Source organism: Choloepus didactylus, chromosome 7, assembly GCF_015220235.1.
Source record: "Choloepus didactylus isolate mChoDid1 chromosome 7, mChoDid1.pri, whole genome shotgun sequence".
Taxonomy (NCBI): Eukaryota; Metazoa; Chordata; class Mammalia; order Pilosa; family Megalonychidae; genus Choloepus; species Choloepus didactylus.
Window position 1 is genome coordinate 6,484,771 of NC_051313.1, and position 14,387 is coordinate 6,499,157.

Genomic DNA, 14,387 nt, shown 5'->3' on the forward strand with positions numbered 1-14,387 from the left:
AAATATCCTCTCAAAATGTTAAACACACATCAGGCATACACTATTTTCATCTAAATATTGATTTTAATCATACTGTTTAATTGGTAAGACTTTCTTATCCACTATATATGTTCTATCATTATAAATAACCTTAATACACTGCTGAATCCCTAAAATATACATTCGTCAACATTTCAATCTTGTTGAACATTTAGCTTATTTTCATGTGAAAACATCGGTGGTTTAGAGACAGAAAGATGAATAATTAATGTCCCATGTGTTTGGGGACAGGCCGCCATTTATAAAGCAAACAGACAAATCACTTCAAACAGAGAGGACACTCAAGGCGAAGTGGTGCCCTTCTGTAACCGATACCCTGTGACCTTCCAAGATGAAAGGGAACTACTCATCCACCAGAGAAGAGGGAGAGAAGTTCTATCTTATATTTAGAGGGTAGAGAGGTCACTTTTCTCTGCAGAAAACAGGATACAATAGAAACTGCAGAAAACACCAGGGCGAGGAAACATGGCTAGATATTTTTCTAAGCTCCCTATTCACCACCAGTTTTCATCTTTTAACAAGACCCTCTGTTCAGCAAACTAAGGACGCGTTCTGTTTATTGTGTGGCCGGGGCCCTCTCATGATCAGGACTTGATCTGTGCCCTCTTTGGAGTGCAAGTAATTGGCCTAAATCAGGAGCCAAATGGCATGTCTAACTCATTCAGTGTTCTGGGGATCAGATGACGGAGCTCGCAGCGTATGAGGGAGGTCTCAAACAACAAAGCAGGATATTATTTTCAGGGGGTCTTGTGGCCATGTGTACCTCTGTTTGCAGGGACAATTAGAGTCTTTGTTTCTCTTATGATTCTAAGAGTCTGCTTGACTGTCCCATTGAAAACACTCAAAGGAGTTCCCAAAGCTTTTCAAAGCACCCTACACCATATAGAGACCACTTTGTATTCAACCCTATAAAACATATGTTTAGGGAAAATGAGAGATTTTTCCCCAGTATCAGTCCAAATTTATTATATTTCCAAAGGAAATGTAATTATGATGGCAAAATCTGTATTTAAATGGCATGAATGAGCTAGAATTTAATAAGGGTAGATTTTATTTTAAATTTACCCTATCCAAAATACAAATCTTGAAATCATGAGTCCAAATTCTAAGCTCAGCATTTTGTTTACTTTAAAAAATGCCCTTTATGCTTTTCCTACACTAGTCTATCTACCTATATTTTGAAAGCAAATCTGAACTGTATCCAAAGTTTCCTTGAAACTATTCAAAGTCTATTATTTTTCAGCAGTGGTGGTTTCATATTTTAAGATATAATAGTATGAAAGTTTAATACTACAGTGGTTTGTGGCCAAAATAAAGGGGTTGCCTTTCCCAAGAAGGTAAATAAAGGCTGACTTAGTGAATCTCAGTGTTTTTAGGAATCTGCGATCTTTCCCAAGCACTGTAACGTATTTTATACCTGAGGTTTAACAGCTTGTACAAGGTGGTCATGAATGAGTGGCTGAGAATTCAGTCCCTCTAACTCTCAGTTCAGTATTCCCTCCATGTTGCTCTGTTTTGTTGCCAACTCAGAGTAGAAATTCCAATATTTTCAAAATTTTTATGAAGTGGTTATAAACTCCTACCTCAAAGGTAACTACCAGCATCTTTCTACAAACATGGCAAAAGCTGACTCCGCTTGCACAGAACCAGGAAGCAGCAGGAGAGCAGAAGTCAAGGTGTCCAGGTCACTGAGGGATTCCTTTTCTGGCCCCTACAAGCCCAGAGGGCTCCACACAGCCTTGACAATGGCATGGAAAGTTCATGATGCTGGGCTTTTTGTTTTGTTTTGTTTTGTTTTTTCTTATGCAATGACTTTGATTTTGAAACACTACTTCAGTTCCTCAGAGAAATCTATGAAAAATGAGTACATTGGGAGTCGGAAGAAGATGGTGGCATAGAGAGGAGTGGAAGCTAGTTCCCTGGAACAACTAATAAACAGTCAGGAAAAACTGTTAAATAATCTGGAATAACTGCTGGGCTGCATGACTCCACACATTATACACCAACCTGAATTGGGAGGAATGCCCGAGATCATAGCATAAAATCTGTAAGTAAAAACTATGGATGTGAGCCGGGAGCCCCCTCCCCTGATGGCAGCCCAAACTGCAAAGTCTCGCTGTGATAGATGGCAGCACTCTCTGAACAAGCGAATATATCTCAGACTAGCTCCAACTGGGGTTTTAATTAACAAATGTTGACTGCTCAACACAAGCTATGAATTTTCAACAAGCAGACAGAGGCTTTTGGTGATGACTGACATTGGAGAGCGAGAGGACCTCTCTGGGAAGGAGGGGGAGCCCAGAGGACCAGGTGCTTTCTCTGGCCAATGGGTGAAACTGAGTGTGACTGTGAACTGGCCCTGAAGGGGGGCTTTTTGTACCTTTTTCAACTCAGTGGAGAAAGCCTCAGTCATTTTCATTTCCCAGCACTCTGACATAGACAAGGGTGGAGATATCAGGGTCAGAGAGACTATTCAAATGCAAATTATACCTCCCCAGGGGATGTATCTTCCCTAAGATGAAAGAGGTCATGCCAAGCTCTACTACCCACCTTCCATCCAGAGCCTGGGGAAAATAGCCACAGGCCACACCTCCTTACACCAGTCTGGAGTGACAGGTTGACAGGCATCACCTGTTGGGCAGAAAAGCACAGTGGGTTCAGGCCTCAAAGGCTGTACCAATCTTCTAAGACACACCATCAAGGAGACCTGATACAATTGCCTCCTTCTGAAAGCTGAGCCTGTTCTGGTCTGGGGAAACCTGATTGGAGTAAGCAAGGAACCCAGATAACTAGACAACAGAAAGCTACAACCTACACTAAGAAAAATTAAGTTATGGCCCAGTCAAAGGAACAAACTTACACTTTAAATGAGATACAGGAATTGAAACAACTAATGCTAAATCAATTCAAAAAGTTTAGGGAAGATATGGAAAAAGAAATGAAGGGTATAATGAAAACACTGGGTGAATATAAGATAGAAATCGAAAGTTCAAAAAAAAAAAAACTGGCAGAATCTATGGAAATGAAAGGCACAACACAAGAAATGAAAGGCACAATGGAGACATACAACAGCAGATCTGAAGAGGCAGAAGAAAACACTCAGGAACTGGAGAAAAAGTCACCTGAAAGCCTACTCTTAAAAGAACACATAGAGAAAAGAATGGAAAAATATGAGCAACATGTCCAGGAATTGAATGACAACATGAAATGCAGGAATGTATATGTCATGGGTGTCCCAGAAGGAGAAGAGAAGGGAAAAGGGGCAGAAGCAATAATAGAGGAAATAATCAGTGAAAATTTCCCATCTCCTACGAAAGACATAAAATTACAGACCCAAGAAGTGCGGCATATCCCAAACAGAATAGATCTGAATAGGCCTATGCCAAGACACGTAATAATCAGATTATTAAACATAAAGATAAAGAGAGAATCCTGAAAGCAGTAAGAGAAAAGCGATCCATCACATACAAAGGAAGCTTGATAAGACTATTTGTGGATTTTTCAATAGAAACCATGGAGGCAAGAAGAAAGTGGTATGATATATTTAAGATACTGAAAGAGAAAAACCACCATCAAGAATCCTGTATCCAGCAAAACTGTCCTTCAAATATGAGGGAGAGCTTAAAATATTCTCTGACAAACCAACAATGACAGGAAATACTAAAGGGAGCACTACAAACAGAAAGAAAAAGACAAGAGTGAGAGGTTTGGAAAATAATTTTGGAAGATAGTAATACAGCAACGTAGGTACACTGAACAAAGATGACTGTGAGTATGGTTGAAAGAGGAAGGTTAGGAGCATGTGGGACACCAAAATGAATGAAGAAAGATAAAACTGGTACTGTATAACTCATTGAAACCTAGGGTGCTCAATGATTGTGATAAAAGGTAAAAATATGTTTTTACATGAGGGGGAACAAATGAATGCCAACACTGCAAGGTGCTGAAAATGGGGTGGGATTGGGGGAAGAATACAATCAATGCAAACTAGAGACTAAAATTAACAGAAACATTGAATTACGCTTCTTTTAATGTAACAAAGGCAATATACCAAAGCTAAATGCATATGGGCAGGACACAGGGGAGGGTTATGGGATTCTTGGCATTGGTGATGTTGTCTCTTTATTCTCTTTTGGTTTAATGTTATCTTTCCTTTTGTCACTTTCTAACTGTCATTTTTTTTTCTTTTTCTTTTGTCTCTCTACCTTCTTTGACTCTTCCTCCTTCTTTGTGGAAGAAATGGAGATGTCCTTATATAGATAGTGGTGATGGTGGTGAATACATAAATACATGACTATATAGGGAACCAACAATTGCTTACTTAGGATGGAATGTATGGTGTGTGAACAAAACTGTCTTAAAAAATATGTTGATAAAGAAACTTTGAGGGAACTATATTGAGTGAACTAAGACAGACACATAAGGACAAATATTGCAGGGTCTCACTGATATGAACTAGTTATAATATGTAAACTCATAGACATGAAATATAGGTTACCAGGATATAGAACAAGGCTAAAGAATGGGGAGCTGCTGCTTATTTTGAGCAGAATGTTCAACTAGGGTGAACTTAAACATTTGGAAGTGGGCAGAGGTGATGTTAGCATGTTGTGAGAATAACTAACAGTGCTGAAAGTTGTGTGAAGGTGGTGGAAAGGGTAAGCTGAGAGTCATGCATGTCACCAGAGGAAAGTTGGAGGTTAAAAGATGGGAATGTATAAAACAATGAATCTTGTGGTGGACAATGTCCACAATTAAATGTACAAATTTTAGAAATGTCTTTCATGAACTAAAGCAAATGTATGACACTATAAATAGAAGTTAATAATAGAGGGGCATGTAGGAAAAAATATACCTATTGCACACTATATACTACTGTTAGTAGTATTTTAACATCATTTCATCAACAGTAACAAATATAGTATACCAAAACTATGAATCAATAATGGAAGGGGGTGGTTAGTGGTATGGAGGATTTGAGTTTCCTTTTTTTGCCTTTATTTCTTTTCTGAAGTAATGAAAATGTTCTAAAAATTGGAAAAAAAATCAATTGTGGAAATGAATGCACAGCTGCACGAGGGTACCATGGGCAATTGATTGTATACTTTGGATCTTTGGATAATTTTATTTTTGGTGAACAATCTCAATAAAAAAATGAATACATTAATAAAGTATTCTACAATTAGATTTTGAAAATTCATTCCTGCCTATATTCAAGAAACTTGGGAGCAAAACCCTGTACTTTACCCTAAAGTTGCTGACACCAGATCTCCTGCTCAGAGCATAGGGAAGGGAGAGAGGGCTTTAGAATGGTAGATGTGGCATAACCCAGAGCTGTCCAGGTACACATAAATGAAATTCATGACTTCTATATTGTGATGGGCCACATCTGTGAAGACTTTATGATTGTATATAGAAACCAAATAATGTATTTTTTCAGTATCTAAAAAAACCAAAGATAATCAGTAACTAGATTCTGAATCCTTGGATTGTCGGCTCAAAGTAATAAACTCCTAAATGTGAAAACTTGAAAACTGTAGAATAATCTTTTTGAATGCTTTAAATAAAACTCTTACCCTTACCTTCCCTGGGCTCAGCTTGAGATATATATATATATATATTATGAAGGGATTGGAGTAAGTCATCTCTAAGGATCAACTGACCTATGAAATGTTCTTATCTTAAAAAGCTACCTGAAGACACCCTTCTAAAAATGTTATTATATTATTCAGATTAAAAACATGTATAAAATTACCACCTGCTGTAAAATCTGTCTACATTTGTTCTAAAAAAAATTATATGTGTGTGTGTATGGTTTATAAATGGTAGAAAGTTCTACTGCCCTTTAAGCAAGGTCTGATACAACAGTTTTGAATAATCTCAGATTTTTTTCTCTGTAGCCACACTTTTTCTAATACTGATTCAAAAATTAGTTTATAGAGTCCATAAACTTATCAGTATGAAACTTCAAAGAGATAAAAACACATTATTAAAACAAAAAAATAACTCATATTTATCAAAGTTAAAAAAAGACTATAAATAATTAAAAGATCATATTTTAGATATAAGCAGATAACAGTATGAGAAAAACCAGGCTTACAAAAATATATAAGAGTACATAAAAAAAGAAAACTAATAATAAAAACATAACAAACAAAATTATAAGTTGGTTAGTTTAATACCAGCTAGTTTCTGTTAGGTAAAATAGAAAGTAAAATTCTCTAATTTTCAGTATGCAATTAGGCCATAGGAGAATAATATAGAAAAACTGTGTAGACACAGAATAGTGAAACACTCTATAAATTGCCCTAAATACATTTTAACAAAAATATGCAACTGAACTATTAAAAACCTACCTATAGAAACTGTATTTCTCTACAGAAGTGCACAAACCAAGAGCAGATAAAATGAAGAGATATCTTTTTCCTGTATGAGTGATTTAGGTTCAACCATTTTTTAAACTGAATATAAACATTTCACACTGTTCCAAACAAAAAGTATTTTTTTTTAAATTGAAAAAATATATTTTTAAATGATGCAGTGAATTTGCTCTTCAAAAATCCCCTTTAGTCTAGCTGTATAACAATGGTTTAAAAACCTAAGGAGAAAACTAAAAGTCACTCCAAAAATCACACCCCTCCCCCAGGCCAGTCAACCAATAAATAAAGGTAAACAACCAATAATATGCATCTGTGGGCCAGAGATGGACCAGAAACACAAAGCACCAACCAGGACGGAAACTGTAGTCGTCTGGGGCTCTGTGGCCAGTGGTTCCACCCCCACCCAGTGAGGAGAAGAGACAGGGCTTGGTTGACTCACTGGGGCTGGGACACAGATAGGGTTTCCACCAGGAGAAGCAGCCCCCCAGGAACTGCACACGGCTGCCAGGCCTGGGGCCCTCATCGGGAGCTACAGGCCATGGAGGCTGGAAAAGCCGTGCCTCTCAGAGAGAAATCAGGAAGGCTGTGGTCCTATATTTGGTTGTTTCATAGCCCCAGTATCCCGAAACCAGTGGAGAAGGAGAATTTATCACTGAGGGAACAGGCAGGAGAGGAAGAGAAGGAAGCAAAGAATAGCAGATGCATAATGGTCAGTGTTTTCTATCCACTATCCCAATTTCTTGCTTCCTTTTTTTCTTTCCCTGCATTTCATAAGATTGATTAAATAGTCCATAACACTCTTATTTTCCTAAGAGAGAAACATTTGATAAAATTTTCCCTTGTTTACCTACAAACCAGAATTGCCACACACGCAAAGAAATATAAGGCTGAGGAGGATAGTCAAAAGAATAAAAGATTTGTGTGTACTAGATCAAGTTCATTTTACAAAAATTTTGACAGTTTATAAAAAGATAAGTGTCTTAAATTTCATTAAATAAAAATAACTGAACATGAAACAAACACATCCAAAAATGAAGCAACCTAAAATGGATATAATAAAGAAGTCATTAGAAATTATGAATTGGAAAATATAGTCATTGAAAGAAAATAGAGAAGCTGGGAATCAGTTATTAGACACAAATGAATGATAAACTATTAAACTCAGAAGGTTTACTAATTTAACTAAAGGCAGGCAAGGCAAAAATTTGAAAAAGGATTTAAGAGACATGAGAACTAGATTGATTAGTAACCACATTTGTCTTAATCAATGAGCTAGAATAAGGCAATAGAGGGAATGGTTTATAAGGAATATATGGTGAAATAAGTGTTGAGAATTCTCCAAAAGAGAAGAATTACATTAATACATGGATGATCAACACAGTAAATTATCCATTTGACAAATAAAAATAAATCTGCCCTTAAGATGATTATGATGAACTGCTATTACATCAACAGCAGACTATCTGTGCTGGTTTGGATGTATTATGTCCCCCAAAATGACATGTTCTTTGATGTAATCTTGTGGGGGCAGATTTATTAGTGTTGATTAGGTTGGAACCTATTGATTGAGTGTTTCCATGGAAATGTGACTCAATCAACAAGATCTTTAATTGGATAATTTCCATGGAGGTGTTAACCCCACCCATTCAGAGTGAGTTTTAATTAAATCACTGAAGCCATATAAAAGAGCTGACAAACAGAAGGAACTTAGTGCTACAGCTGAGAGACACATTTGAAGACCATTGAAAGCTGAAGCTGACATTTCAGAGAATGCTATTTTGATGTGCAACCTGGGAGCAAGCAGATGCCAACCATGTGTCTTCCCAGCTAACAGAGGGTTTCTAGATGCTACTGGCCTTCCTTCAGTGAAGGTACCCTATGGTTGACACCATAGCTTGGATATTTTTATGGCCTTAAGACTGTAACTTTGTAACCAAATAAATCCCCTTTAAAAAAGCCAATCCATTTCTGGTATTTTTCATAAAGGCAGCATTAGCAAACTGGAATACTATCTACAAATTTCAGAAAAAAACTGCCTTCAAATAATGACATTTATATTTAGCATCCATAATATTTTGGAATAATATTTTCATAGGCTGAAGAAAATGACTCAGTTTACAGTCACCAGCCAAAAATGTATATCTAAACTTCCATTCAAAAATCAGGGCAATGGAAAACATTCTTTGACAAAATAAAAGTTGACCAGAGACCCTCATTGAAACCATCAAAAAAGGATGTGCATCAATGAGGAAACAAATAAGACAGACAGAGGGTGTGGCTTTCAATCAAAGTATTAGCACAGGTATTGATGAAATGTTTTCATAAGTTTAACTACTGAGTGTTAAATTGTTTAATAATAAATAAATATTATGTATTTTTACAAAAAAAAGGATAAAATATAAAAAACAATAATAAGATGGAAAACGTTTTTGTTCCAGTTTGCTAATGCTGCCAGAATGCAAAATACCAGAAATGGATTGGCTTTTACAAAATGGGGTTTATTTAGTTACACAGTAACGGTCTTAAGGCCATAAGTGTCCAAGGTAACGCATCAACAATTGGGTACCTTCACTGGAGGTTGACCAATGGTGTCCAAAAAACCCTGTTAGCTGGGAAGTCATGTGGCTGGTGTCTGCTCTGGAGTTCTGGTTTCAAAATGGCTTTCTCCCAGGATGTTCCTCCCTAGGCTTCAGTCCTCAAAAATGTCACTCAGTTGCTCTTAGGATTTTGTCCTCTCTTAAATCCTCTGGAGGAAAAGTCTGCTTTCAAAGGCCATCTCCAAAATGTCTCTATAAACTGCAGTTCCTCTCTCAGCTCCTGTGCATTCTTCAAAGCATCTCTCTTGGCTGTAGCAAGCTCACTCCTGTCTGAGCTTACATAGTGCTCTAGAAAACTAATCAAGGCCCATGCTGAATGGGTGGGGTTATATCTCCATGGAAATTATCTAATCAGAGTTATCACCTACAGTTGGGTGGGACACATCTTCATGGAAACAATCAAAGAATTACAATCTAATCAACACTAATACATCTGCCCACACAAGATCAAAGGAATATGGCTTTTTCTGGGGGACATAATATATACAAACCAGCACACTTTTTAAGCATATGAAATTCCCTACAAACAGCTGACTTTTTAAATTAGAATCAAGTGTATAATTAAAGGTAACATAAAAGGAGTAGAAATAAAGCTTGGTTTACAAAGTATTTGAAGAAAAGAAAAAGGATATTTAATCAACCCTGTGAAATGTAGGGAAAGAAGAAAAGCAAGAAAACAGGATAATGGATTTAAACACAAAATAGCAAGGTATAAGTGTATCAAAATATGTCAGTGATATAAACTGACTAAACTCTTGCATTAAATCCTTGGAACATCATACTGGTTTTAAAAAATCAGCCCAATGCTGTTTCTTAGATTTATAGCTAAAAATAAACTGATTGAAAACAAGGGATACCAATAAATAAGAGTGCAGTTTAACACAGTCTCCTAGAAACAGAGAAATCAAAGAGATAAGAATACTCTCCTTTCAGTACAGAGAAAGTACACATTCTTTTGAAGTGCATGTGAACCAAATAGTAAGTCACACACACACAAATTTCAAAATGTCACTGTCATACCAATATGCTTCATGACAACAACAAAATTAAGTAAGAAGTGACAATACAAACATAACCAATGAAAACCACATATGTTTGGAAATTTAAAAATACCTATCAAAATAAATCATTGGATAAAGATGAAAGCAAACTTAAAAATTTGAAACTTTACTAGGCAATTATATTACGATCACTGAATCCGTACTCAAAAATTTCATGCATAAAAACTTCAGACCGTCCTTCTTAAAAATTCCAGGAACAAGTATGCTGTTTTTCTTCCAATCCAATTTTAGGAAATAAGAAAAATAATCTATTTTATAATGTTAGCATAACCTGGTAACTAAAACTAGATGAGGGAACATAAAGTCATATGCCAGTCAAACTTACAAAAAGGTGAAAAATCTGAAATTAGTATTAATAAATGAAATTCTATACTGCATAAACACAATATATCAGGAAAAAGAACAGTTCCCCCCAGTAATATGTGGATGTTCAACATTAGAACATCTTTGAAAAAATACACAATACTGGGAAAGTAAAGGAAAAGAATCTGATGATCATCTCAAAAGATACAATTTCATTCTTGATTAAAATACATAATTTTAAATTTACAAACAAGGAATACAGTGATTTCTTTTTAATCTTATAAAGGCCATCTAACAAATTCTATAGTAAATACAATGTTAATTATGAGGATGAAAGCATTCCATTAAAATTTAGGATAAGAGAATTGTGTATGCTATACATATAATTATTCATCATTTTATAACAATTCCTAGACAAGTCAGGAAAATGTACAAAGATAAATTGGGGTGAAAGAAATAATAAAACCATTTTTTTTGGTAATTACTTGCATAGTCATCTATTTAGGAAACCCAAGAGAATATAAAAGCATTCTGTTAGAACTAGTGGAGTCCAATGATGTGCAATGATTTTATGAAGACAATTACAAAAAGAGTACTGACCAACATAAAATCTAAATTAGTAGAGACTGACTAAATTCAGAGATTGGAAGAAATGTTTAGCATGACAATTTCTCCTCAAAGTTAACTAGTACTGGTAGAGCATCCGGTGTATGACAAGCATAGCCTTATAGATCAGTGACGACAGCACATAAGTACTGGGTACATGATGCTTGAGCAGTTGGCTGGTCATAGGAAAAACAAAAAGTTTAGATTCAGCATCCATATTTCTCACATTTTTCCTCAATCAGGATAATTCATTTATGAACTGAAGTATGGAAAATATTTCTTTGACAAGACATCAAAGAACAAAGAAAACATAACAATTTTGATAATGTTGACTACTACAGATAAATTTTGAGAGAAATGAGTGATTAGCAGTTACTGGGAAAAAACAAAGAGGATAAATATTTGACACCTGTCTGTGTGTGCAGAGGGGATGGGTCTCCAAGGCAGTCGGATATATTCTGTCATTTATAGATTATTTGATGTAATTTAAAACTGAGAACCTTTGGAAGATACTAGATTTAATATCAAGAATAGAATTTATGTCAGGTTTATAACTGCTGTCTCTATTTTAACATTTTTCTTTGATATATTATTATAAAACTGACTTCTATCATTTGACTATAAAAGTGCTACTTATAAAGTTTTAAAGTTATTCTCTTTGCAGCAGTAGCCTTAATTTATTTATTCTAACTTGTCATGAAGAACTGTATTCCATTCCTGTAATTTCAAATTCTATACAATGTCTTTGTTAGAAAGCATCTTAAAGGCTAAGTTTGTTTTATTCCTTCATACTTCATAGTAAGAGATTATTTTGTGTATTTTATCTTTAGAAATTATAATAAAATAAATATAATTTCTATCAACAAAGGACACTACAAATAAAGTTCAAAGATAAACCAATTAGAAGATATTACAACTATTGAATTACTATCATGAAATAATTATAAAGAATTCCTGAAAATCTATGTGAGAAAGAGCTGCAACAACTTAATAACTATTTTCTCTAACAAATCTAAAAGACAAGCAACCCAATTGAAAAATGGGCAATATATATGAAACAGGTTTTCATGCAGAGAGAAAGTTAAAATATGGTAAAGAAAATATGTTTATACTGATATTCACTGATACTTGGGAAAATGCAAAATAGAAAGTTTTAAGTATCAGTATCAAGTGTTGAGAAGGATAGAAAACACAAAAGAAATTCCTTTCTCTTTGTCATGTAAATCGTAAAACAGATTTGGAGAAATAATCCCTGAACAAAATAAAGTTGATGCATCCTATTAAATTAACATTGCTTAAAATAGGAAAAAAAAAAAAAAACCTAAAAAAGAAAAGCAGACTAAATGCTCATCAACAAGAAATGGGCATATGAATTGTGGTATTTTAATATCAAAAATTCAATTTACTGGTTAAAATGAATTCAAGTACTGTTTAAAATGAATCAAAAAGAGATTTATGTACCAAAATGGAAAAAAAATCAAAAATATTTTAAAAAGCAAGTTGCTGAGGTGGGGCACAATGGTGGAGTGGTGAGCTGTGGGTTTTAGTTACTCTTCCGGGGCAGTTGGTAGAAAGCCAGGAGCTCCATGAACCAGAAACTGAAGAAGAACTTGAGGTTGGACATACTTCATACAACACTCACGAATGAATGGAACAGCTGAGATCAGCAAAATCTGTAAGTTCTTGGGGCCAGGGGACCCATACCCATCCCTGCCAGGCACAATCCTGTGGGAGGAGTGACCATCTGTGCTGAGAATCAGGAGGGAGAACAAAAACTCCAACCATAGATAAATTGAGACCAGACACCAGAGAATCTGGGAGCAGTCAGCCCAGTGGAGAGGAGATAGGGCTTCCCAAAACAGAAAAAAAACAAAACATAAAAACAGAGACTTTTTGGAGTTCGAGCAACATAATACAGAGAAGGGCCAGGCTTGAATAGAATCAGGCACATATGCAAATACAGGGGGTGAGGGTCCTTGCCTGAAAAGCTGGTTTCTCTGCTTGCTTGATTGTTCCTTAATTGCTCTCAACTCCTTGTCTGTTAGCATTTCAATAGCCCATTAGAGCTTCAAGGCCTAAATAGCCCATAATAAGCCCTTCTTTTTCTTTTTCTTTTCTTTTCTTTTTTAAATCTTTTTCTCTTTTTGTAACAAAATTATTCTAAGAAACCCATTACAGAAAGACTCAAAGACTTGCAATTTGGGCCCAGGCAAGAGTGGAGTAAGATAGCTCTAAGAGACAAAGCAATAAGTCTAGTGGTGGAGAAAATTTGCTAAACACCATAACTTCCAAAGAAAAGGGGGGTGTGGCCCAGCTCCAGTAGTAGCCCTCCTTTTGGGGACTTAGATCCCAGGGACCAGAATTCAGAAACCAGCTTCAGTCAGCCATGCCCCTGACAGGGTCAGGGTCACCAGGAGAACCAAAGGCTCCCCAACTCCTTACATTGGCGGGGGAACTGCAGTCTGGCAAGCACCACCTACTGGAGAGCATAGGAGAAGCACAGAGTCTAAAGGCCTCACAGGAAGGTTTCATTCTCAAGGAAACCCCATACCCTCCTAATGAGACCTGGGCCTCTTTGGACTGCAAAACCCTGACAGGGGTTGACCATATCTGAGGAGGCTCTCACACAAAAAGGCTACATAGAGGCAGGGCAAGAAACAGAAAAATGAGAGGTGAAAAACTCTGATCAACTAAACAGAATCTAAGTTAAAGGTCTAGAATAGGCTGAACTGAGCACCAAAGTTTAGAGAACAAAGCCAACCAAGAAGAAAACCCTAAGTTAAAGAGTGAAAACAAGCTCCAGAATAAACTAATCAAGAAAGTCAGATGCCTAGACAGCTTAAGATAATGAGCCATACTAAGAAACACAAAAATATGGATGAGCCAAAGGAACAAACTAGAGACACAGGGGTTGAAGCAGTTATTGCAAAATCAATTCAACAAACTGAAGGAAGAACTAATTGGAGATGTTCAAACAAGCTAAATCAATTAAAAAATCAAGTCATTGAACTGAGGGAAGACACAGCAAAAGAGATGAAGAAAAAAAGGAGAACACTGAATGACCATAAGAAAGAATTCATAAACTTGAAAAAGCAAATGGCAGATCTTATAGGAATGAAGGACATAATGGAGGAGATGAAAAAGAGAATGGAGGGATACAACAGTAGATTTGAACAGGCAGAAGAAAGGATCAGTGAACTGGAAGACCAGACACCTGAGTTCACACACATGAAATAACAGATGGTGAAAAGAATGGAAAAATATGAGCAGGGTTTTAGGGAGCTGAGTGACAACATGAAACACGCAAATATATGTGTTATGGGTGTCCCAGAGGAAGAAGAGAGGGGGAAAAGGGCAGAAAGAATAGTAGAAGAAATATTGACTGAAAATTTCCCAACTCT